We start from the raw sequence: 26,670 nt of genomic DNA, 5'->3' as shown, positions 1-26,670 counted from the left end.
TAGGTGGTGCAAATGATGTTGCAAAAAATGAAGGTAATGAAGTAATTACCACGTTAAAAAGAAATTTATTTAAATTAGGACATGTCAATGTTATTGTTGTAAACCTACCACATAGATACGATCTTATTGATGACTCTTGTGTAAATGTGGAAACAAAAAAGGTGAACCAAAATATTAGCAAACTTTGTAGTTCTTTTAAGAATGTTACAGTAATTGACGTAAATAACCTGACTAGGGAAAATCATACTCATCATGGCCTCCATTTAAATGGTAGAGGCAAAGATCGCCTTGCTAATGAGATTAGAAAAATTATAATGCATGAACAAAATAGTGCTCAATGCTTTGTAAATCTTAAACCACTTGCCTTGGGTTGGCATCAGTTCCCAAGTCAGGAAAACTTTTAGAGGGCCCCTTGCAATGTATGGATATGAAGGGGCCAACTATGTTAAAACCAATTTTAAAACCTATGTTTAAACCGGGTACACATCGTTTGCCCTACAGGCGTTTGCCCTAAACGTAGGGCAAATGCCTGTAGGGCAAACGACTTTGGGGCAAATGCCGTTTAGTGCAAACGACTGTAGGGCAAACGCCGGCAAGCACTTATGTTTTGGATTAACGAAACCACACCAACTTTTAGGGCAGACGCCTGTAGGGCAGATGCCTGTAGGGCAGATGCCTGTAGGGCAAACGACTGTCGATGAACTTATTTTAGGGCAAACGCCTTTAGGGCAAATGCCGGAGCTTGGTCCGAATGGGATTATCAAACATTTTGTGCAAACGCCTTTAGGGCAAATGCCTGTAGGGCAAATGCCTGTAGGGCAAATGCCTTTAGGGCAAACGCCTGTAGGGCAAATGACTTTAGGGTAAACGAAGTTTATGTTATTTTGGGTAATGTAGGTTTTTTCAATTATGTATCGATACAAACAGTGTTCTCGTAGTTTATATTTCCTCCGCAGGTGGCAGTACCTAAATGAATGTTTTCCCTCTAAATGCAAAGTTTACAAAACCGTCGCTAGATGGCACTTATGTAAGCCTATATCGAGGTTTGGTGGGAATTCATGTGGTATGAATTTCCTATATTCACCAACAGATGGTTCCCTGTACTAAGTTCAATGTTATCGAATATTTTTTTCTGTAAAATATTTCGAAACATTAGATGATGTAAGGTCTTAGACCAAAAAAAGAAATCGTATAATAAAAAAACAGTATTGGCGATTTAACAAAAATAACGCTCGAAAAAGGTTCAACTTTTTTTCCGGGGCTTTGCTTATTTCAATTTCAGCTGTCACACGCGCATTACGCTATGATTACTTAAAATATTACGATCATATAGGTAAATAATGCGAATACTAGCTGTTAAACATTTTCTTAATTAGCATAAAAGTACTAATGCGGTTAAACTCCTACATATTGTTCATACTATTTTATTCTGGAATGTATACACAACATACAGCTGAAGTACACAATGAAGAAGTATTCTAGTTCGTTTTGTTCTGGGTTTTCCATAATTTGCATTTAGTTTGTAATGTTTGTGTTATATAATTTTGACGTTCAGTTATAAGAGTTGGCCGATAATAGTCATTGGTTGGCATGATTCTTAAAATAGGCTATATCCGTAATATAATATATATTTAAATATATTCATAATATTTCCCATATTTCCATAGTGGATTCCACTTAAATTCCTAAAATAAAATAATGAAGATACGTAATGGTATTTCTCAATAATAATAATAATAATAATGTGACTTTAACCCACCGCACACAGAACGACTCTCCTTGCGGGATTGTATGCATATTTGTTTGTTCCACAATATTCCTTCCTTCTTCCAAAGTGACTTGCAGTGACGCGATGTAATGTTCACACTTACTTGATAGTTCATTTTCAGGAAGATCACACCCTTGTACTTCAGTAACTTGCCCTGATGAGAATCCATAGTCAACATTTGGTTAAGTCGATTGGAGTTCACGCCGTTTTAGTTTCAACCGACTATCTTCTTGGTAAGCCAGTTTACGCCAAGTTGTGCCGTGTCGAATCTTTTTACGAATGACTTTCTTGTGTATTGAACCAGGGCTCCTACCTGTCATTTTTTTGAAAGGACTCTTCTCCCAAGCTAAACCATTCTTGAATCTTGTCCTGCCATGTAACATTTACGCTGAAAGGAGCCTCGCTGTGTCTGTGTGTAGGTAATTTATTATTTTGCGTCCATTAAATTAGGCAACGAGGCTCGTATAGAATTCTGCCGAATTACTGGTTTTGTTTTCTTTGAAATATCTGTCACAAAAAAAAAGTCTTATTAAAAAATTAAAAACCTTTCGTTTGAACAAGATTGTTTTAGATGTGAAGTGTCTGTGTGCATAATAGTGTGAAATCATATATCCCATAATTATAAATGAAAAATCCCCGATGGCAGCCAGTCGGAAAGGTAAATTTCGCTGTGCGGCCTACCAATATAAAAAAAACTTTCTGAAAAATTCCAGAAGTTTAAATAACTATGTAAAATCTTATGAATATTTCTAGAATATCCAATGTAACAATAAATTGCAAATTAATTGTTGGCTCAACAATATGTATGGGATATAAATCCAATCCAACAATACATTAGACATTCATATTTACCTCAATTAGAAATTCTGAAATTCATAGGACCTAGATAGGAGAAAATATCGTGAAATTTTCTGTAAGTCGCTCTGAGAAATCTACCTAAAAACGATCTCAGGAGAAAAAAAATTATAGTCACGTACAAACTTAATTTGTGGAGATGAACTGCGCGTGCACAACTAATACTATTTTTGATACATGATTGTTATGCTAACAGTTTTTGTTATGGTTTGCTGTCCTGTAAGCCCGCCCCACACGACGTCCAATTTCTGCTTTATATTCTATTATACCCATGGGTATAAAAGTGGGTATATAAATTTCATTAGCAGAAGTGAAGAAAGAATTCATTACTCCATACACACGATACCCAGAGTTCTAACAGAGAAAACAGCCAACATATTTGCCGACCAAGGCAAGCAAGTCGGGTTGGATAAACCTATTGCGTACATTTAACCAAATACTGAATAAATAAATATATATATATATATACACATATATATATAGTGCTCACTGTTAAAGTGGGCATGTGACAAATATGTAATTAACTAAATAAAATTGCAACGGTTTATTTTGAAAATTATGTAATTCGGTGAATTATATTTTAAAATATTTATTTTCTAATCTTCACTTGCAAAAAGTATAGAGAAGTTGATTCAGTATTTGCTGATTCATTAGCATCTGAAACAGAGTTATATTTAATGATCTTTCTTTGTGTATTATACTTTTACGTAATTCATTATTGTACATTCTACGACATATCAAAATCGTTCCTAGTTTACACTCATACCTATGACATTCATTCAAATCTTGTGGCAATATGGATGATATGATTAAATGCATTTTTAAAAGTTGTACATTTCATTGGCTGTCACACATAAATCAGTCTTTCATTATACCTCACTTGTTCTAATAAAACTTATTAGGGGTTAAGCTATAGATGGTCTGGACGAATTAGCAAAATATGCACACTCTCGATGGAAGTATTTTCACCGCATTCTACAAAAATATTAATAAAACGACAGATTCAGTTGGGCACATGTTATATAAAAATTGAAAATAGGCATGAAGGTCTCGGAGGCTATTTTAACAGTAACTTTTAAACAGTGAAAATGTTTTTATAAATGCATATGTATAATCTTCTGCCTTAAATTATTTTAGGGTCATCGTTTTTAGGACGACTTTAAGTGAACGTTCCAGCAGGCAAGGATAATAAAATTTTGTAAGCTCCTTTTGTTAACGCTTGTTTTTATATATAGCAGCAATATTAAATTAAGTTAATTCGTTCGCTAGTTAACACCCCACCCCCCACCCTGGAAAATAATACATCATCAACTTCTCTGTTAAAAAATGATTTAAAAAATACAATCCAGTCACTGAGATTGGCGCACCATCTGTTGTAAGGTTCAATTACCAGCTGCATTCTTAGACTTCAACGTTGGGAAAGCAAACTGTATGTGCTGCCATCTAATTTGTGAATTTTGTACTTTGTACTCATTTGGAGAATGGTTCCAACATTTGTCAACAGGGGCGACACACGTAAGGACATCTATCTTCGAAAAGGTTCGTAGGGCAAACGCCTGTAGGGCAAACGACTTTAGGGCAAATGACTTTAGGGGAAACGACTGTAGGGCAAACGCCGGCAAGCATTCATTTTCGGATTATTGAAAATTCGCAAACTTTTAGGGCAAACGCCTGTAGGGCAAACGCCTGTAGGGCAAACGACTGTCGAAAAACTTATTTTAGGGCAAACGCCTTTAGGGCAAATGCCGGAGCTTGGTCCGAATGTGGTTATCAAACATTTTGTGCAAACGCCTTTAGGGCAAACGCCTGTAGGGAAAACGCCTGTAGGGCAAACGCCTGTAGGGCAAACGACTTTAGGACAAACGCCTTTAGGGCAAACGCTTTTAGGGCAAACGCCTGATTGGAATGAGGAATGCGAGAATATGCTTCGAAAATGCGTTTAGGGCAAACGCCTGTAGGGCAAACGACGCACTCCCGTTTAAACCTATGTTAAAATCTATGTTAAAACCTATGAAATCGCATCTACAAGAATTATCAATATTTCATCAAAATGTATGTAGTATATTTAATAAAAAACATAATTTAGAACATTTGCTATGTCTTTATAAATTTGATATTGTTTGTTTTTCTGAGCACTGGCTTGAACATAATGAACTTGACTATTGTCTTTTTTATGGTTATAACTTAGCTTCTTGTTATTACAGAACTATTAGTAAAGGTGGGGGTGTTTGTATTTATACTCTAAAAAATATTGTGAACAAGATCATTGATATATCTGAATACTGCTTTGATAAAATAATTGAATGCTGTTGTATATCTATAAACTCAATACATAGCTGTATTGTTGGTATATACAGACCCCCTGGATTTTGTCATTTTGAATTGTTTTTAAATTATTTTGACTTAATTTTAAAAAAAGTTCTAAGGATACAAAAATATGTGATGATATGTGGTGATTTCAATATAAATTTTAATGAGGAAAATAACACAAACAATAAATTTTTTTGTCTACTTAGGCAATATGGTATACATAGAACGATACTTACCCCTACAAGAATTGGCAATACAATTAATACATGTATCGATAATATTCTTACTAATATTAGATGTAGCCCTAGTACTTTGTTTGCAGAAACTATTGATACTGCTATTTCTGATCATTTGGCTCAACATATAATATTAAAATTAAGTGACACTGAACTTAGATATAATGATAATTCCACTACTCATTTATTGAAAAGATTGTTTAAACTTGATACAATAGATATTTTTTGTAATGAGATTGCACTTGTATTGTGGGAAGAAATCTATAACACTTGCAATCCCAATAAGGCATATAACTTTTTTATAAATACATTTTTACTTTATTTTAATCAATACTTTCCCTATTTATGGATAAGCATTAACAATAAGTCCTCTCCTTGGATTAATAGTGATCTTGCCTCTGGATTTGAAATTTTAAATCATTATAAGGAGAAGCTTCTCCGCAACAAAAATTCATACATTCGAGATGATTATAAAAAATTTAAAAAACTATTTAATAAATCTGTTATAGATGCTAAAAAAATTTATATTGAATGTAAACTGTTATCTTCCACCAATAAATGTAAAACAATGTGGCAAATAATTAATAATGATATGAAATGTTTCAATAATAAACATAACATTTCTTTAATTGATGATGATAATAATACAATCACTGACAGTTTCCAAATTGCTAATAAGTTTAATGCATTTTTTACGGAAATTGCATCCTCTTTAATAAAAAACAATTCAACCATTATAAATACAGGAATATCACCTAGAATACTTGATATTCATTTGCATTTGCATTCAATGTACCTAACACCAGTAGATGAAAATGAAATTACTCAAATAATAAGAGGTATGAAAATAAAATTTCTGTTGGTCTTGATGATGTTCCTATTTCTGTAATAAAATCATGTGCAGAACACATTAAAAAGCCCCTTGTTTATATATTTAATAAATGTTTAGAAAATGGCATATTTCCTGATAGGCTCAAAATAGCGAAAATTATTCCACTACATAAAAAGGGTGATACTACCTGCATTAATAATTATAGACCAATTGCTTTATTACCAAATTTTTCAAAAATTCTTGAAAAGATTATATTAAAACGGTTGCTTTCATTCTTAAATTGTTATAATATAATTACCAGTAATCAGTATGGTTTTGTTAAAGGCAAGTCAACGGAACAAGCATTGTTCACTCTACTCAATAGTATTTATTCTCATTTAGATAATAAAGTCTTGACAGCTTGCATACTTGTAGATTTAACCAAAGCATTTGATTGTGTAAGCCATGATATTTTATTAGAAAAATTAAGTAAATATGGTATAAGAGGTGTTGCAAACAATATTATAAAATCTTACTTATCAAATCGTTCACAAATTACTAGTATTAATGTGACTTATAATAATATTACCACTACTTCTAGGTCAAAAATTTTGAAAATTGGTATTGGTGTTCCCCAAGGTTCAATTCTCGGTCCACTTTTGTTTTTGCTTTTTATTAATGATTTACCTTTGTTTTTAGATTATGGCCAGACTATCATGTTTGCAGATGATACCTCCATTATAGTAACAGGCCAGACTTTACAGGAACTACAAAGAAGAATTTCCATAACCCTCAACCAAATGCAAACTTGGTTTACTGATAATAGACTGATTCTAAATATTCAAAAATCTTCTATTATATATTTTAACTCTCAAATAAATAGATTAAATAATATTGCAGTGACTGTTGGCAATAATATTCTTAATACTGTAAAAACAGAAAAATTACTGGGACTGAATCTTGATGAGAATCTAAATTAGACTAATCATATATCTTTTCTGTGTCGTAGACTTAGTTCTCTTTGTTTTGCCATAAAAACTATTAATACTGTAACTTCACATAAAGCAGTAATGGCTATGTATTATGCAAACATATATTCAATAATGAGATATGGTGTTATTTTTTGTGGAAATTCCTTAAATTGGCTAAAAATATTTAAGCTTCAAAAACGGGTTATTAGAATTATTTATAATCTTAGTAAGACAGATTCTTGTAGGCCTATTTTCCTGAATAACAAACTCTTAACATTTCCAGCCATTTATATATATTCGGTTGTCATTTATGTAATTCAAAATATTAAGTATGTAAAGAATAATGAAATACATAATCACTTTACCAGATCCATTTATAAGAATCATATTCCTTTTCATTCAACAAAAAAATACGAATTGAACCATTTTTACATGGGCCTTAAACTAATAAATGTTCTACCGATATCCCTGTTAAATACAGCATCCCAATCACATACCATATTTAAACGACATTACCTACTACGAATAGCTCCATACTCTGTTAATGAATTCCTCAGTGCATCTTCATAAATTGCTGCATTGTTTTTTTTATTATCATTTTTTATTGTATCATATATTATTGTGTTATAATGTATTTTTTTTATATTGTTTTGTTTTGTTAGTGTTTTATGATGTTGTATTTTATTTATAATGTTACTGACAAAACCTGGACATATGTACTGTCAAATATAGGACGCTAATAAATGAAATGAAATGAAATGAAACTAACAATATAAAGGTTGGGTAATTGCATTTTATTGTCAATTGTTTTCTGCTACAAAAATTCCTATTAATAAATTCATATTAAGACATTGCATATTATGTTTTTCTTGCAGATTTTATCCATACACCATTTTTTATTTGTAAGAAAAGCAGGCGAGTATTTATAAAATATTTATTTTTGTTTGATTGTGTTAATGGACATTCACTAGAAGATTATGCCCGCTAATTTTACAACTTGGCCAGACATAATAAAAATTGACTCTTTTGGCATCTTTTTCGAAATATTTGTTTATAAAAATTTAAAGTAGCAAAAAAACTAATGAATAAAACATTGCAGTAGAGGTAAAACCTTGATGAATCCCTTACAGTTAAAGTTTCGTATGTGTTTATTTTTAACATGACATTTGCACTCCTTCAGTGTGGTACCAACTTTTTCATCGACACGTTTTATTCATTGTGGCGAACAGTAAGTACACAACTGTCATACATACAGAACACCATTGATATTTAAATGATTTTTGTTATTGCTCCTACGGAATATTTTTTATTTGAAGTCGATGAAATGACCAATATTAAGTGTCTAACTTTGAGCAATTGAACTTTTAAAAATTAAATTTCATTTCCTTATATTATCATGAGGAACTGTGAACATTGATGTTGCTATAAGTTAATTGTTTCTACATTTTTGTTTTCCTGTTTGAGAATCAAACTAAACGGAATCGTCTTTTTCCCCTCAATACAATTTTTGTAACACTGTCAATTTTTTTTTCTCATGAGACGTAGCCCATGGCACGAATGTTCACATTGACTTTCCACGCAGGCTGTCGTTTCGATTACCGACGAATAACTTGTCGAATTTCCAAAAAGAACAAACGTGACCAACGCGTTATTGCCTTGTGACCAATATTTTTTTTTTTCTCGATACGTTTCAAATTCTTTAGCACACACGTTCGTTCTATCTATAATATGTTATGGAGTCGCAATAATCGTATGTATTTCTGCCAGCGAATTTTTAAACGCTGAAATGATTGCCCAGCCGTTTATGAACATATGTGGAGTATATATAAAGTGTATTTCTCGGAGATATTTTTGACTTTAAAATACCGGCACCTAAATGAGTAATGTTAATTATTTCCAAAAACAAATGCGTGTCCTGGAAGTACTATGGTATACATCTTACAAAGTTACCTAATATCACTTCACGACATGTGTGTGTGTGTACTTAATTTCATCAAAACAAATAGGATTGTTTTCGGCGTGATAGATTGAGAAATATATTATATTATTTTCAGCTTATGAAGTAAGATAATAAAATAATCAATATTTTATTGTGTGCTTATGGTCCCTCTATTATTCTTGTTACTAGATGTACCTAATACTGTTTTGATAATGAATTATATTTGTGGAAATGACTCGATTACCGTTTTGATATACCTGTATGTGTAGATAAACAACTTTTGAAATAGTTAATATCAGAGTCGCCGGCCACCAATCTGCCTACGTGCCGCATACAAACCTGTAGGTTTAATTAAAGTTACCGAATTTAACCGTACTGTTTTTGCTATCTTACCCTCAACTTACATCCCCTCCTTTAACTTTTTTTTTGGTGTTTTTGTGTTTTTGATGCGTCGTAAAAACCCGAACCTAGCAACCGTAGCAAAACTTTCATGGTTTTTTATAATCATTTATTCAAGTTTCTCCTACAACCTGAGAAGCTCTGCATTAAAAGGCTGATAAGACACTTGACGTTAAAAAGATAACGGTACATTCTTTTTTTCTTTCATGACCTAGCGAGTAGAAAAAAATTTTCCCGAAAGAGTTGACTACTTCCGGTTTTATTTTTTTTTTTTGGGGGGGGGGGGTCGGGATACGTTCTCGAATATGATGTTTTGCCCGAAGTTTCGGCATGCCACGTTGCAGCTATCTTCAACAGCGACTGTGCCATGACACCAGTCCTCCAGTTGTCGATCTCCCTTGAACATGGCCTGCCGAAACGTCGAAGATGCCGACATTTCAATGGGACTTGGCCTCAACTCAAAATAAAAAAAAGGCATTAGTGACTCTGGACACGAATGTCAGAACAGAAAAAAATCTGTACATTTACAAAAGATTCATTTGGAAAACAGTTGTCATGAAACCGTTTGTAATACTGCAAGAAAGATAGTTTAACTTTGTAGAACACATGTCTATAGGTATTTTTGCATACCTATACGAAATACGTTTTTCAATATAAATTTGAGAATTCCTTAAAAAATCGGCACATAATTTTATATTTTAATTGATGTTTTCTTCAAGTATATGTATTTTTAAACAATAGAATAGATAATCAAATTTTCAATAGTTTGACTTTAACTTGTATCATGCTTATTATATGCGCGGTTAATACTGGAAAGCTATTCAAGGAACGATTAACAAAAACTTTAACTAACAAAGAATAAATGCCTGGGCAAGAATCCGAACCCAGTAATACTGCAAACACTATTTTGGAATGATATTTGTTTTTATGTAATTGCACATATTTACAAATATCTGTAATTTTTCATAAATAATTCTTCTCCATTTACAAATAAAATAAATAAATAAATGCAGCGTGCGATCTGAATTCATAGAATTCTTAGAAATGATTAAATTTAAACTTCTTTAGGCGCACTGAAGGTGAAATTTAGTATGTAAGGGAATGCGTGAAACCCATTGAACGTAAATTTAACTTGTTGAAGTTGAAGTTCATCAGTGTTTCTGCTGTACCACGAAGCATGTCGTCTACTAGATGATGGACTCCCGTGTGGCATCATACATGCTTGTATAATAGGTTTCTTGACTTTGTGGGAACTCGTCTAAGCGTATGTGTATATATATATATATATATATATATATATATATATATATATTCAAAATGAAATTTTATTAGTGCGAAACTTTCCTGCGAATAATATTTTAAAGATGCTTGTAAAAAATAAAATAAATAAAATGCCGATATTCCCAAATCTACTCAAAATTAAGTTTTCGATACGTACTCTTTGGAAGACAGTATTTTATATTTATTTGCGAAATATATTACAAAAAATACTGCAAAGATAACATTGATTAAAAACTGTATACCTACCATACGATTACGTGGTCGATGTTAATGCTAGGAGTAAAATATAAATTGGCCTGAATTTTTTCTTAAAAAACCATTATAAAATAATTATAAAAGTGATACACCTATTAAAATATTTTTTTTACAAAAGTCACATAATATAGATTTATTTAAAATGATGAACAAGTACTGAATTAAAATACCCTTGTCAAAAATTACACCGTTATCCAGGTCACACAGGTGCTTACTATTGTGTTCACAAATCATTTCTGAGGTTACGTTTATTCCTTTGACACTTGCAACGTGAGTTTGGCCATAGTTTCATTGTAGGATTTTTTTTTGGATGGGGTGGGCGAATTCCGTTCCGTTCACGAAATCAGTCCTACCAAATGCCGTGTACCTAGAGCTAAGATTTAACACATAAAAAGTTCTTAATTATTAAATCTAAATTACGCTACATTAGTAGATCGCATCCGTGCGAAAAGCCAGTAATTATTGGCAATAATCGCAAGTAAATGCTGAAAAAAATACACGCTAGGAGTTCACAAAGACAAAGGACAAATTTATAGCATTAACTGTTTTTTAAGAATTTTATACCAGATGGGAAGTATTTACAAGTCTTTTTTTCTTCATTTTTTTTCCTTCATTTTTTTTTCTTCATTGGAGCCGTTTCGCTATTCAGTTTAAAATATCGGTCTACTGATCAAACTGTGACGGGTTTGGCCGTCACCTGTTTGTTTCTATTCTTAACCGTAAGGCGTCTCTGCTAGCTGTGTGCTGGCAGCGCCCCATTTTTATTTCTGAGAGTGTGACGTGGGAAGTTTGGTTTTGTGAGGTTGGCGGTTGCGTTGTTCTTTTGTTGTCGCGGTGTTGAGCTGCATGAAACATAGGAGGAGGGAGATTTGTTTTTGGAGGCTATTGAGGAGGTGGCAGTGGGACGAGGCGGGACAAGCTCGAAGAAACAGGGGGGCTTTTATTAATTTGTTTTCGGGGAGTGTTGGAGACGAGACTTTAACGGGTCTAGGAAAAGAGTGTTGGGCTCGACAAGGGAAATGGGGATTGACTTGACGAGAGTTGTACGACACACATGAGAGGATGTGGATTCGCGGTTCGCGAATAGTATAGTAGTGAGCTATAATATTTTTGTGTCGTTTTTGTCTACGATGGCAGTAATTCCTGATTTGGAATTGTCCCGTTTCTCCGATGGCAGCAAATTCCTGAGGTATAAGTGCCCCGTTTCTCCGATGGCATCAAACTACTGAGGTGGAAGTGCCCCGTTTCTCCGATGTCATCAAATTCCTGTGGTGGAATTGTCCCGTTTCTACGATGTCATCAAATTCCGGTGGTGGAATTGTCCCGTTTCTCCGATGGCAGCAAATTCCTGTGGTGGAATTGTCCCGTTCCTCCGATAGCTGAAATTCCTGAGATGGGATTATACCATTTCTCCGCGCCGCAAGCAGCCATTTTCCTGGAGTTTGCCTGTTTTTCGAGGAGGGGCGGAAATAATCGGTGGCCCAGGTTGGAATAGATTTTAGTTTATATTGTATAACGGCCTGTTTACTGCACAATCACGCAAAAAAAAATTTAAGTGCAGCGTGACTTTTGAAGAATTTTTTTTTTTACTGAAACTGTATAATCGAAAAAGGTTTAGGGAATTAATTAATTAATTCCACCTTTCATATATATATATATATATTTGTAAATACTTAAATTTTTATGTGAACTTGGTTGATAATAATATAAAATGGTATAGAAATATCTAGAAATTTATGTGAGTGTATTAGCCACCCGCATGTTTGTAATCTGCAAAACCGTTAGTTTTAGTGGCAAATGTCGCATGAAGTGATCTTAGGAAATTTATATGAATGTATTAGCCATTAGCGTGTTTGTAATCTGCAAAGTTTTAGTGGAAAATGTCGGATGAGGTGATCTTAGGAAATTTATATGAATGTACTAGCTGCAGTACCCGGCTTTGCCCGGGCTGAACACCGGGTGATATATTGTCCGCGAGTTACAGCAAAATGGATAGCGATATGTCCAGTGTAGTGGACATTAAGAAATGACACATAATTACTGTTTGTGTATCTGTGACCTATGGTTTTCTGTTTACCCATTGCGATCGGTTGAAAGGTTTAGAAGTTGATGCGCTACAGCGCCATCTAGCGGCGAGTTACAAAAAAAATTGTTAGCATAAAAACCTTCTCAATGATAAAAACACTTCGATGTGCCAACTTTAATGGCGATCGGTCAAACGGTGTAAGAGTTTATCGACGACATACATGCCAACATCCAATTTATAGATATACTAGCTGTACCCTGCCACGCTTCGCTGTGGCACATTGTGATTGAATAGTTGAGAAATGAGAAACAAAACAAAGAATACATTTCATATAAGTTTAATTTTGAAATACTTGTGGATATACAATATTTTGTTTTGTTTTTTGTTTTTCCACTGTATGCGTAGATATAAAGACTATCTGGTTGTCCGACTCGGGAACACGCAACATACAGTTGTCCATGTGAAAAGCAATCCGCATTTAAATCTAAACCACACAATTCTAAAGATTGACCTTGAGCTTTATTGATTGTGATTGCAAATGTCAATCGAATTGGGAATTGTAATCTTTTAAATTGAAATGGTGTATCGGTCGGGATAATGGGTATTCGAGGTATGAAGACATCTTTACCTTTGAAAGGCCCCGTTAAAATCGTTGCTTCCACTACGTTATTCGTTAATTTCTTAACTGAAAGTCACGTGCCGTTGCAGAGTTTTGGCTGATTAATATTCCGCAAGAGGATAATTTAAACACATATTTTCAATTTAAGTATGTGTGGTGGTATCCCTAGCAGATCAAATGAGTTTAAAAATTACGTAGAACATAATAATTAAATTAAAAATTTAAAAAAAGGTATAGGGTCTAAGGTGTTCAAAAAATAAATAGCCTAGAACCATCTACATGCAATCCCACATCAAGTGGTGATAGACCCATAAAAAACATAACCTCTACTTACGATTTGGTTAACGGCGCAGCACAATCGAGACACGATCACACTAAAGTACCTTATTCATATTGTATAATTAGTCCCATACCGGTACGCTTAGTCATTTTTTTAATTATTGCATGTTAACATCCGCCTGAAATTTAATAGAAGTAGGTAGGTAAGAATATAATGTATATATAAGAAATTAAATGAAATTAAAACATACATAAATAAAATTATCTCACACTCAACCAAACATAATGTTTAATATGAAATAAAGGAAGATGGCAATTACACGTAACTATTCTAATTAATAAAAAAAAAAATCAACTTTCCTGAAATAGTTAAATTCAAATTTTTCTACAATATATTACATAATTGATAAATATTTCTGGTCTTCGGTCTCAGCAGCCCTAAGACTCTTGACGCTCAGCAGATAAAATATAAACACTAAACCAAACTCCTTGCAAATAAGTAGGTAATGTAAAACAAAATAACAATATTGACAAATAGAAAATATTAGTAGGCCCTACCTACCTATGAATAAATTTCGAAAAAAATTTATAAGTTTAAGAATTTATGTACCTACATAATATTAAACTAAATTTTTTTATTTGTCATAATACCTAAAATACGTATGTTTCCAAAATGACACAAAGTATAAATAATGACTAATTTGACAAAAAAAAATTGTACAACTCGAATGACATTGAAAATATACACGTGAAATTTAAAATAATTATGAGTGCCCTTGGTAGGGAGGAAAAATGTATATAGAAGAAATTAAATTAAAAAAATGGGTGCGTGTACTTAGGTACGCGCATGTGAAGTTATACTTCTTTGGCATCATAAAAAAATAGTTTTTAATTGCATGCAAAAATATTGCGTGGAGTCCCTCCGCGTGGAAGAAGTGAAACTTCGTAATGTGGAAATGAAAATAGGAAGGGGTAGAAATTGATTTTTAGTGAAATCATATTGTATCAAATCAAACTAAAAAAATAAAGGAAATAATTTGTAACGATTCATAGATTGATCTTCAGAGAGAGAGACCTATTGAATGTCTATAAAACTTACTTTTTATGAGAGCAGATTTTCATGAAATATATCATGAAATCATTCGATAAAACCTGTTTATTTAATCAAGCGGACGGGTTCGCCCCAAGGAGAAAATAACGTGGCGAGACCTCGTGGACATAGAGAAATGACACTCACTATTTATGTGTCTATGAAACATGATTTTTTTCTGCAATTTAAATTGTAATATACAAAAACGGTATTGAAAATTGAAACAAATATGGCGACACTACAAACTGTCAAGAGCTTTTTTTTTCTTACTCTCTACTTAGTTCCTTACAATAGCAAAACGTAACGTAATGGCTTGAAAGCTATTGCTCGGCAGACATAGAGGAATGACACTAACAGTTTGTATATCTATGACACACATTACATTTTTTAGTTTTTTCTTAACTCAGAATCGAGATAAAATATCCAATTGTGAATCCAAACCATCCTCGAATCCCCGTGAACTCACACAAAAAATGTCATCAAAATCGGTCCAGCCGTCTAGGAGTTCAGTGACATACACACGCACACAAGATATATATATATATATATATATATAGATATATATATATATATATATATATATATATATATAAAGACTAGCGGACCCAACACACGTTGTTCTGTTCAAACGTTTTAAATTTGAAAATATTTACAGGAAATTTCCCTGAATCTGATCACAGCACCCTCTGCCGGGTCGAACTGAAATAAAAATAAATATTCGATAACGCGATAACAGCGCTTCCTACTGGATCCAATGTAAAAACATCCAACGTAAAACAACTAAATTTAATTTAATTAATTAAAAATATTATTTATCGGATTGAATTGTGAATCTAAACCATTCTTGAATCCACCTGAACACATATTGTAAAGTGGACCCGACGGACGTTGTCCTAAAATTATATATTTTTCTAAAACTTAACAAAAAATCATGAAAAAACATAATAAAAAATTTAAAAATATAAAACTTAAATTTTAAATATACTTTAAACTTTAATTACTATATGCAATTTTTATTTTATAAATGTTATAATTTATTTTACAAACTTATATTTTTTATTTTTAAAGAGGCGTTTAATACGCCATAAGTTGCATAGAATAAAATGAGAACTGACGATTTAAAATTGTAGGTTAAGTTGATTGGTATTGAATGTACGTGTATGCATCATTAAAATTACGAAAAAATAATGTTAATTACTCACTTCAATACTGCACCTAACAAATTTGCACAATGTATATTTTTAATTACACTTTAAAATGTTATTTCAATAAATAATAATATATTCTCAATAAGCAATTCTATTTTAATTTTAATGTAATAACAACAATCCATAGAATCCATCCAAAGATTAACAACACATAAATAAATACACAACACACACATATATATACTGTAAACCTAAACCATTCCAAGATCAACAACAATTTATAAATAAAAAATTAATTAAATAAACATTTTCCAGTGGACCAAATTGTGAATCTAAACCATCCTCGAATCCCCGTGAACTCACACAAAAAATTTCATCAAAATCAGTCCAGCCGTTTAGGAGGAGTTCAGTGACATACACACGCACACAAGAAATATATATATATAAAGATTAGCCATTAGCATGTTTGTAATCTGCAAAACTGTTAGTTTTAGTGGCGAATGTGGCAAATGTGGCGTGCAGCTATTAATATAAATTTCTGTTATCACCTTTTGTTAAAGTTTTGAAAAGAATTCTAAATAATAAAAGGAAAAGTTCTAACGCCTGAAATTAGTGGTTTTCTTAGAGGCCCTCCCTCTTCCCCTTACTGTACCAGTGGGAGAAGAGAGAGAGACACTCGTTTCAAAACGATTCAATAGTTCGACGTAGCTGCTCCGTGCAACGGATTGTAGTTGAATGCATCAGGACAGGCATTATTGCGAAGAATGTTTGCGACGTGAGAACACGTGAATTTGCTCGTCACCAAACAACGAGAGACTCGCTCAGGTTTATTATTAATATTATTTTTTTTAATTGAAACGCTGTGTTTTAAATTTGGTAAGGCCGAGGTTTTGGCTCACGCGCCAAGCTCGCAGGCGTGGTTCTCGCGGAAGCAGGGAGGGTGCGTGTCAGGTGGACGCACGCACACGCCCCTCTGCCGTCACTGCGTGACCACGCCCCCTATTCACACCGCGGCCGGTAATGGTCGGGCGAGACCCCCGGGCGGGCCTATTGTGACCGCTGGCCCCCGCAGTGACGAGGACCTTTCGTGAAGACTTTTGTCTTCGCCCTCCACCATTGCAGGGTGTCCGTGAATGACCGCACTTTTTTTTTTTGTTTTTGGATCAGATAAAGAATAAATTTCTGAGACAGGGAGTCTTTGCCGATTTTTGATCTTACCCATAGGTAGAGACAGGAAAAATTCGCGGGTTCAATGACCTTCAGGATAGACTCCAATATCCAATACACACTCGGGCAAATGCGAACTGTTAATTGGCTGCTGACTTGTGAGTCGTCTCGACCGGGTGGCCTGTGATTCGACACGTCTATGAGTGAGGGTCTCTAATTGGCCCTCAGTCCTCCAGATTAACAGTGAACCAATGGCAGAAGCAGCTCTAAGGTATAATTATTTGAATTTTAGCATAACACGAAATTAATCCGCGAATTTTTCAGGTCTCTGCCCATAGGTAATTAGTAGTTAATTAAAATAATTAACCAATGATGAGAGCGCTCTAAGAGAGAGAAGAAGCGTGGGGGGGGACTGCTTACCGGAGAGAGAGAGAGAGAGAGAGAGAGAGAGAGAGAGAGAGAGAGAGAGAGAGAGAGTAGCGCGAGGTACTACTGCTTACTGTCTCTCACGGCGTACCAATAGTATAAGGGGCCAAGCAGCAGTAAGCGAGCATGTGCGCGCAAATCATTGGTTAAGTATTTTAATTAGTTACTAATTACCTATGGGTAGGGGCATGCATATTTCGCGAAAAGTTTCCTATATTAGCTGAAAGTTAAAACACTGTAACATCGTCAGTGTTTCGTGATTGGGAGTCTTTCTTACAGGTACACGACGATTTTTTACAACTCCAATCATAGTGATTCAGTGCGGTAGCAAACGCGTCTGAGTAGCTCGGTCAAACAAGGCAACAACATATTTCGCCAGACGGCCGCCAATCACAAGGAAGAAACCGCTGGTGCGCTTATACCTTGTTGCAGTCTAATAGGCGTTCAGATTTATTCGCGAAAAATGCCTGCCCCTACCTATGGGTCAGATCAAAAATCGGTGAAGATTTCATACTCCATGTCTCATAAATTTATTCTCTTACTGATCCCAGAAAAAAGTGAGGTCTTTCACGGACACCCTATATATATATATATATATATATATATATATATATATATATATTTGACGTGACAACGTCTAATAAATCGATGAACATCAGCTGCACGCACGAAAAAGTGTCCCGTTACGCTCATTGTACGCTTGCGCTGCATCTATCCCTCTTCCACTCGATTGAAACAACCATCGATGTGACTTTTTCGAGGCACATTAAACTTGAAACACTCCCATTCGTTTCCTACGTTTCCTATCATCGTCCTATCCCTAAAAGAATAACACAGATTGGAAGAAGTTAAATAGCAAACATGTATAAAAGTTATAGTTAAATTAATCTCTTCGTTAAAGTAACAAACATATTTGAATTGATGAGTGCAAATAAAAGTAAATTTATCAATAAAATTTTAGATTTCATTTCACTCCTTTGTATCCCTACAAAATAGTGATAATTCAATAAAAATGATTCAATTTTATTCATAAAAGTATACAATCATTTCATCAATGTATTGTTATGACGTCACGTTAAACTATCGTCCGTAAACCGACTTTACAGACAACCAATTTATTTTGGTGAAAGCCCAGAAAATATGTTTCCTGCGGTTCATTCGCGTTTTGTCAGCACGCGACTTGCAGGATCGTGGGGCCATATTCACGTAAAATTAAAGATATTTGTGAAATTGTGCATTCACATTTTTAAAAAAAACTGTTTATCGCTACGGTAATACTGGGTTCGGATTCTTAACCCGAGCATTTATTCTTTTATGTTGTCCCAGTACCTCCGATGGTCCTTTTCCTACGCTGTATTTACTTAGCACGTAAACAAGCATAATAAATCAACATAAATACCAATCATTGCATATCCGATAATCTTATCCGTGGTTTAAAGAAAAGATTATTGAATTAAACATCAATTATTATATAAAATTATTTGCAAATTTTTGTAAGAAATATTCAAATTTATTTTTAAATATACATTTCGTATTTGAAAAAAAAATAACCATTGCTATGTGTTGAACAAAATTGCAATTATTTTAATGTAGTAGTACAAACTATTTGTTTGGAAAATTGTTTTCCAAAGGAATATTTTTGTAAAAGTTCAGAAAATTGTTTTCTGTGGTTTTGTTTGCGTTTATAAAGACACGACTTGAAGGATTGTGAGGCCGAATTTAATCCTACTTGGCCTACAACAGAACGAACTCTATTTTCAAAGTCCTTTCACCTAGATCCGAATGTGGGGAATAAACGACTGTCTTGTATTTCACTTAGTTCAGCACTTATTACAATTTATTTCTTTTACTAATTTTTAATCACAAAATGTCACTTAATAACTTGTACAATTGAACGGTAAATTTACTACAACTAAATATTTGATGGAAAATATTAATCGCTTATATCATTCACCATATTGTTTGATACACTTCCAACAACTTCCGTTCCAAAATAATTATGCATTTAATGCCTGGTACACACATACGTAAGTTGAGAGAAAATTTTATACAAATATTACCATGTTTTTTAAAAATTGTATTTAAAAATGTAAAATTAGAAGCCATTGATACAAAACATTTCTCGTTAATATCTGATTGATCAATAATTGATATCTGATAAATATCTCCTATATATTATTATTGATTTAATGGTTTTGAATATATTGTAAACCTGGTTGTTCTTAACAGTTGTTATTTCACATTATAATCGATATTATACGCCATAATACTTGCATGAGGCATATTTAATATCGAATTTAGTTTGAATTTTTCGTTAGGACGCGCAAAGTTTTGTCAAAATGTTTTAAGAAATTTTCTTGCATATGATCATATTAACTGCACAACGAGTATGAGTAGCTATATAATACATTTAATATAATATTAAAGGGATATTTTTCATTGCCTTATTGGATTCCAAAAAAAAAACTCTCTCCTACAATTAAGTATTAACAAATTTTGTATTTAAAAAAGAGACATATTAAGAAAAAAAGATATACTAATAATCTAATAACTTCGTAAACAAATCATTTAGGCACCTCAGGTAAATTTTGAAGATACCTTATTCTATTTGAATGTTTGTTGAAACTTTTGGAACATTCTAGATAGTACTGGAACTTTTAAAACCAAATGTACAAAACATCCAATATATTCTTTAATATTCCAGAATTATATATCAAACATTTCCGTATATTTCACGTAGCCAAAATATTTCGCAAGTTTTCTATCCAAGGAACCAAATTTTAGAATTTCTAGAATATTCTTGATAAGAGTGTGTAGCCATAAGTTTGAATGGAATTGCAAGTAGTTATGTTCTGTTCTGTGTTGCAAATTAAAACTGTTATGTAGATAACATATTTATTTTGTAACATAAGCTAATCATCGAACATTTTTTGCAAATATTTGGGTGATTTGAAAATATTTAATAAAATTTTAAAAGATTTGAAACTTTGCCTACTAACGTAGCTATACCATTCTTTGTCGTTCAATGCCTATTTTTATCAACCTTTGCAAGAATGGTTCGTTGTATAAAAAATTGTTTTGGATAAAAATATTAGAAGCGTTTACATAAAACTTAGAATTAATTTAATACTATATCTACAAAGGAAGTTATTAATGTTTTTGTCCATTCACCACTATATGACACCCTTTGTAGTGATGAGTGCTCGTGTAAAAAAATTGTTTGAATCAAAATGTTTTAGATAAAAATTTTAAAAAAATTAGACAAAAGAATTGGTTTTAATCTACGAGAAATTATGTCTTTAAATGAATTTGATATTTGGCTTATAAATATAGTACAGTGTTTTTGTCTGTATTTCATTTCAAAGGGAGTTTCCCCATCTAAATTCCCCCGAGCCTTTTCGCCAATTCACGAACCTGACGGAAATTTCCCAATTTTTAATTAATGTATTGTGCTACGATAGTCCTTTTAAGTAAAGCTAATATCTGCACAGCCATTCAGATATGTAGGTACTGTCAGGAGATGAAAAGCTACTTCCGTAGTTGAAATCACATTCTATCTCACTGTCACATTTGTTTGTAACTTGAAGGTCTTTAGAACGCCTTATTATGGTTTGAGAGTGTTAGTTAGAAATTAGGATGTTATATAATCTTTTTTAACTTTTTCCGTATTTCAAACACCCCACTTTAAGCAAACTGTTGGATGTTCCGCAAAAAAAAAAATGGTGCATACAATCAGCTGTGTGAAAAGAGGCTTCGTTCATAGGACATACAGTAAAACATTAATGCTTCTTCCTCACCCCCCCCCCTCATGTACAGAGCAATTTGAAGCGATTTTAAGACATTGTACTTCCATTCAGGATAACTCGAATGCTATTCCGGACCAGAGATCCATATTTAGTTTTCCAATGGTTTTCCCCCAATATCACTCTATAAAAAGAAAAACGGAATTGTTCCTTTCAGTATGCCATGGCTAGACACCTGTAAAATTCGCGGATTCATTTCGCGATTGGATAGAGTCCAAATACTTTTGACATTATTTTGCTTCAGTGATTGGGCCACAGTTTATCTGAAGGACTCTGGGCCAATGAAAAATCTTTAACAGAAAAATTAGCGAATCACGATCATTCCAGTCAACAGGTGTTACGAGTTGGTAACCAATCAGCAGATGTAATTTGCACGAGTGCATAGAGGATCATGGAGTCTATCCTGTAGGGATTTGAAATCGTGAATTTTACAGGTCTCTAGCCATGGCTGATTCCTTATTTTGTGTGTGTGTGTGTCCGATGGCAATGCTGACTAAGTAAAACTTGAAAACTACTTTCATTTCTCAACATGCCACCAATATTAATGAACCTATCCCATCGTTTAATCAGCAACCAAATACCAGCTGTTTAGAATTCTTTGGGTAATTGTCTCAACTACATTAGGATCCGCGGCTATTCTAAAGCACAACCATTGGAAACCATTGCCATTTTGGAACCGAGTGACGCATGTGTGCAATGCTACCTAGTCAATGTGAAATGAATATCACAAAGCTGGATTCTGCAGCAATCTAACAAAAAAAAAGTACTTTTACAAAATATTTCTTAGGAAACCAGTTGCCTAGGATTAGTTTGCTATACTACAATAAATATAATTTAGATTTTGTACATCACATAGCTATTATTATTTTATCATATATAAAATATGTTTTTCGAGATAGTACAATTTTATATTTTAATGTATGTTTCATTCAGGCATAATATTTTTTAAACCATGGAAAATATAATCGAATATTCAGTAATTTGAGTTTATTTGATTTTATGGCGCTTATTAACATGAGCAGTTAATACTGGAAAGCTATTCAGAGAACGGCTAATAAATAACTTTAACTATTGGAGGTACTGGGACAACACAAAGCATATAAGTAAGTACACGGTTAACAATCCGAACCCAGTATTACTGCGAACAATGCCTTGTAGCGATGCAGTTGACATCGTTCATGTAAACAAAAAATGTAAAATTATTATCTATAATTTTCCATTTACAAACGAAAAAAAATATCAAACAACAATTGTCGATGATATCCGTGAATAAACAAAGTTACCTGGGTCAACTTTAAGCAGATTTCTTCGCGTGTTCAAGGTGAACATGTTTTTTTCAAGAGGGGTGGAGCTACCGTAGAACGTGCTGGCTTGTCGCTCACGGGAGTTGAGGGTTGAGTGTTGAGGGTTGAGGGTTTGAGGGTTTGAGGGTGTAAGCCCGCCTCAAAACCAGCCGAGAGGCACGAATAATTAATATGCCGGTTTCGACGTGGTTGTGACGTCCCAAAGGCAGTGGTGTTTTGGGGGAGTTGAAGAGGGGGGGAGGGGGAGTGTGCCTTGAGAACCGTCTCCGCCCGGGCGTCGGCAAATTAATTTGCTTCCATCTATTCCCTTCCCCCCCCCCTCCAGAGGGTTTCCTTTTCCAACCCCTTCTTCACCGGAGCGGTTCCGCCGCATATTCTCCTATTGGTAGAGGCCGCGCGATGGTACATTCGGATGGATATCTCCGTGACAACGGCTGAACGTCATTGTCTTTTCTTTATTAATCCGGTCAAAATAGACATTTAAAATAACAAAAATTCCGACAGAGATGAATTTTGGTTGAGACCTTGGGTACTCCAGTAGGAATAAAGTGCCAGAAGTCCCCATAGATCCCATGTGTGCTAAAAAAAAACGTTATTCAAGGTCAAAGGTCAAAATTTTCGTTTTATGTTTTTGGATTTTCCTCAAAAACGGTAAGTTTTATCAAAAATATAGCTCAGACAAAAATTTTAGATTATAAAATTATCTACAAAAATGGTCCTAATATTATTTTTTTTCCTAAGAATCACCATTCCTAAGATATGGTGTCACGTCGCACGAAGAGTTTAGGTACTATGCTGTAGTCCAATCTCGAAAGTCAGAAAAAAGACTATGGTCTTGTTATTTTTACCATCGCTCGAATGAAATTTTAGATATCGCAACGAAATGTTGTTGCACAAATAAGAACTGAGCTTTTTCGAAGTTATAGGAAATTATTTTTTTTAAAAGTATGCAAAAATATTTTTTTTTAAAAATAAGTTAGTTAGGTAGTCTTTCAGTACTCGCCAGAGACTTGTACGTGGGACTTCGTCTCAGGTTCAGAATTTAAAATTAAATATTTTATTGAAATAACATTTCTTTTAAGATGCATTAAATCAATCGACTGCCTCCTATCAACTTCCTAAGGCCGAAAAATGTACAGTGGGATGATAAATTGACGACAGTGCCGAAAGACTTAAATTTGTAGTGTGCCATCACGTCCCAATACCACGCCTATCATTATATTTTTGTTCCTGCGAAATTTTGTTTTTCTGGATCCTATAAACGTGGTCTGCGTTTCATTACACTAGAAAATAGTAAGGCAGTAAACAGTTGATCCTGAGTAAAGAAATGCAGAATTAACTATCTCTAAATAAATAAAAATTTTGGCGTTACAACGATCAAGAATTTTACTGAATGGGACGCTTACACACTTTGTTTACATAACAATAACACTTTAAAAGTCTTTTCCTTTTTGAGTACGAATTACGTTACGTTGTTTGTATAAAAATAGTATTCATATATGTTTGAATTGCCCTTAAAGTTTTTTTTAAAACTAAAACATTAATATTATTAAACAGTACTAGGCCATAATTTTTTATATACATATATGATTTTCATTTTAATAACTTTTATTGTTGACTTTAAAAATTAAGTATTCATTTTTGCTAATGGTTTTTCATGTTTTATCCTAAACAGCGAGGGTGATTTTTTAATCTTCTTTCTGAAGTTTTAGATTCGTTAAAATGATCTTCATTGAATTCAAATTTCCCGCCCACATGTAATGCTTCTGCTCCCCACCAAAGTTACTGTGGATGGTAATTTAAACTATAAGTTCAAGTTTGGAGGGGTTGTCGGACGCAGTGGATCCGTGGTATTGGAACATCCCCGGTTTTAACTCGGGACTATTCTCGGACGTTCGGAGAGTAAAGTTTTCCTGGCGGGGTAACGTTCCGGAACGCACCATGCTCATTGGCCAGACGGGAAAAGGGTTTGAGTAGAGGATGGGAGGATGAGGAGGAGAGGGGCGGTAAATATCGCGATGATGGGTCACGCGATACCAACCCTGACTACTAAAATTATCTACTAATTGCTTCAACGAACGGAGGGACATCTGAAACCCGTGGCGGGCTGCTACAACACACCGCTTCGCCCTTCACGCTGCATGTGGCCAAGAGGTGAGCGAGTGTTTTTTTTTTCTCTCGCGATAATCTGTTGTGCCAGCCAATTAAGAGAGTGCCTCCAGGCCTGACTTAATTTCCTGCTATCATCCTGTCGGCAAAAAAAAACGCCAGGTGTGATAGCGGCATCTAACCTTGGCACATAACCTCTTACTCCGGTTACAAATGAAGATTCTCTTCCAGTCTAAAGCAAATGAACAACAAACTTTGAGTAAAGCAAGAAATTGATACTTCGCAATCGTCAATAAATTTAAAGGATTTTATCGCTTACAAACCTATCTTTGTTCAGATAAACATAACCCCGAACATTTTAAATGTCTTATCTTTTGCGAGTATCAATAACATGATGATTATTTTATTGAAATACTATTCAAATAAGTGTTAAAAATTGTGTTTTTTTAAAACTAAAATAGAGACACGGTGAAACATTTTAAACCACGGTTGCATCCATAGCGGTAAAAAAAAAGTGTAATTTTGCTTAAAATTTGTAAATATGTCTTCACATATGTTAGTGTAATATTACACCTACATGTGTTGATGTATTTTTAATCTTGTGTTCAAGTAACAATTCTGTCAAAAGGGTAAAAGTTCAGTTGTATGGTTTGGTGTATTTTTACTCTGTTGTATATGAATTTACATATACATGCATGTGTATTTGTACTACAGCTGTCTGGTAAATTTATTGCATCATTGAGTAAATTTACAATATAAATCAACATGTTAATTTTTAAAACTTCCAAAAATATTTGTTTTCAGCTTGTAGTTGTCAAAAGCAATTTGTATAAGCAATTTATTACTTTAAATTGTTAAAGTAAACTACTCTCACGGCAGTTTGGTTGTTAGTGTACCGTCTTAAACACTTGAACATCGTGTACACTAATAAATATTTACGTAATGGGAATACCACTTTCATAACCGAAAGTACAAATAATGGGGCTTTGTAAAAAATTTAATATGATGGACATATTTTGTTACAGTTCCTTGGAAGATTAAATTATTTACTAAAACAAATATTTAGCAGTTCTATAGTGACGCACGTGTGTACTTACAAGTACAAAAATAGGACAATGATTAATTAAACAATTATGTAGGTATGTTTAATATCATCTAAACATCCGTATAAGTTATTGAACACGTTAGGTATTGTAATAATAAATTAAAATTCGTGTATTTTTACCGAAGGCTGTTGCAAAATGCTGTTTCTTAAATCAATTGTGTAAAATTACACCAACTCTACTAGTTTTTTTTAAAAAATAAAATTACATAAATATAAAATTCTTTAACCTTTGTAACTGTAATATAATTAAATTTTTTAGAAGTATGCCAGATATATTTATATAGCTTGTTCATATCCGAATGAAATGTTTAAATACACGAGTCTGTCTATGAGGAACAAGGAGAGAAAGTTTACATTTTTAAACTCAAACTTCGTTTCTATTGAAACGGAACTTCGTCCAAATACCGAAAAAAAACTTCAAAGTTCTAGTGCAGCTGCGGTTTTCTGCATCAACACGAGCTATGAGGATATTGGCCAATCAGAATGAAGCCAACAAGTAGTTAAATAATGATGATTAACTCAAACAAATCTTTAGGTATGCTTTTTTCCATGTAAAAAAGGAAAAAAAAAACAATCTATTTTAGCAAAACATTCTCAGATTTGCGAACAAAAAAAAATTGGAAATGACCACAGCAGGTATCGGTTCCTCCGACGACTTGAATCTCAGTGAGGAGAAGGAACCGGGAAAGGGGGTGTCTGCAGTTTTGGATGACCTTGACCTTTGTCATTGACTTTGACCCCGTCCACCATTCCGCGTTACCTCAACTCC

General features: G+C 33.6%; 1 protein-coding gene across 1 annotated transcript in view; it reads left to right on the top strand.

Moving 5' to 3' along the window:
- The window catches only part of LOC134538713 (neurotrimin-like), a 624,622-nt gene that overhangs the window by 218,357 nt on the left and 379,595 nt on the right, over positions 1 to 26,670 (top strand). The gene's annotated exons all lie outside the window — the stretch shown is intronic.

This window comes from Bacillus rossius, chromosome 14 (genome assembly GCF_032445375.1).
Source record: "Bacillus rossius redtenbacheri isolate Brsri chromosome 14, Brsri_v3, whole genome shotgun sequence".
Lineage (NCBI taxonomy): Eukaryota > Metazoa > Arthropoda > Insecta > Phasmatodea > Bacillidae > Bacillus > Bacillus rossius.
Note: the sequence above shows the minus strand (reverse complement) of the source record. Positions and strands in the feature narration are given on the sequence as shown.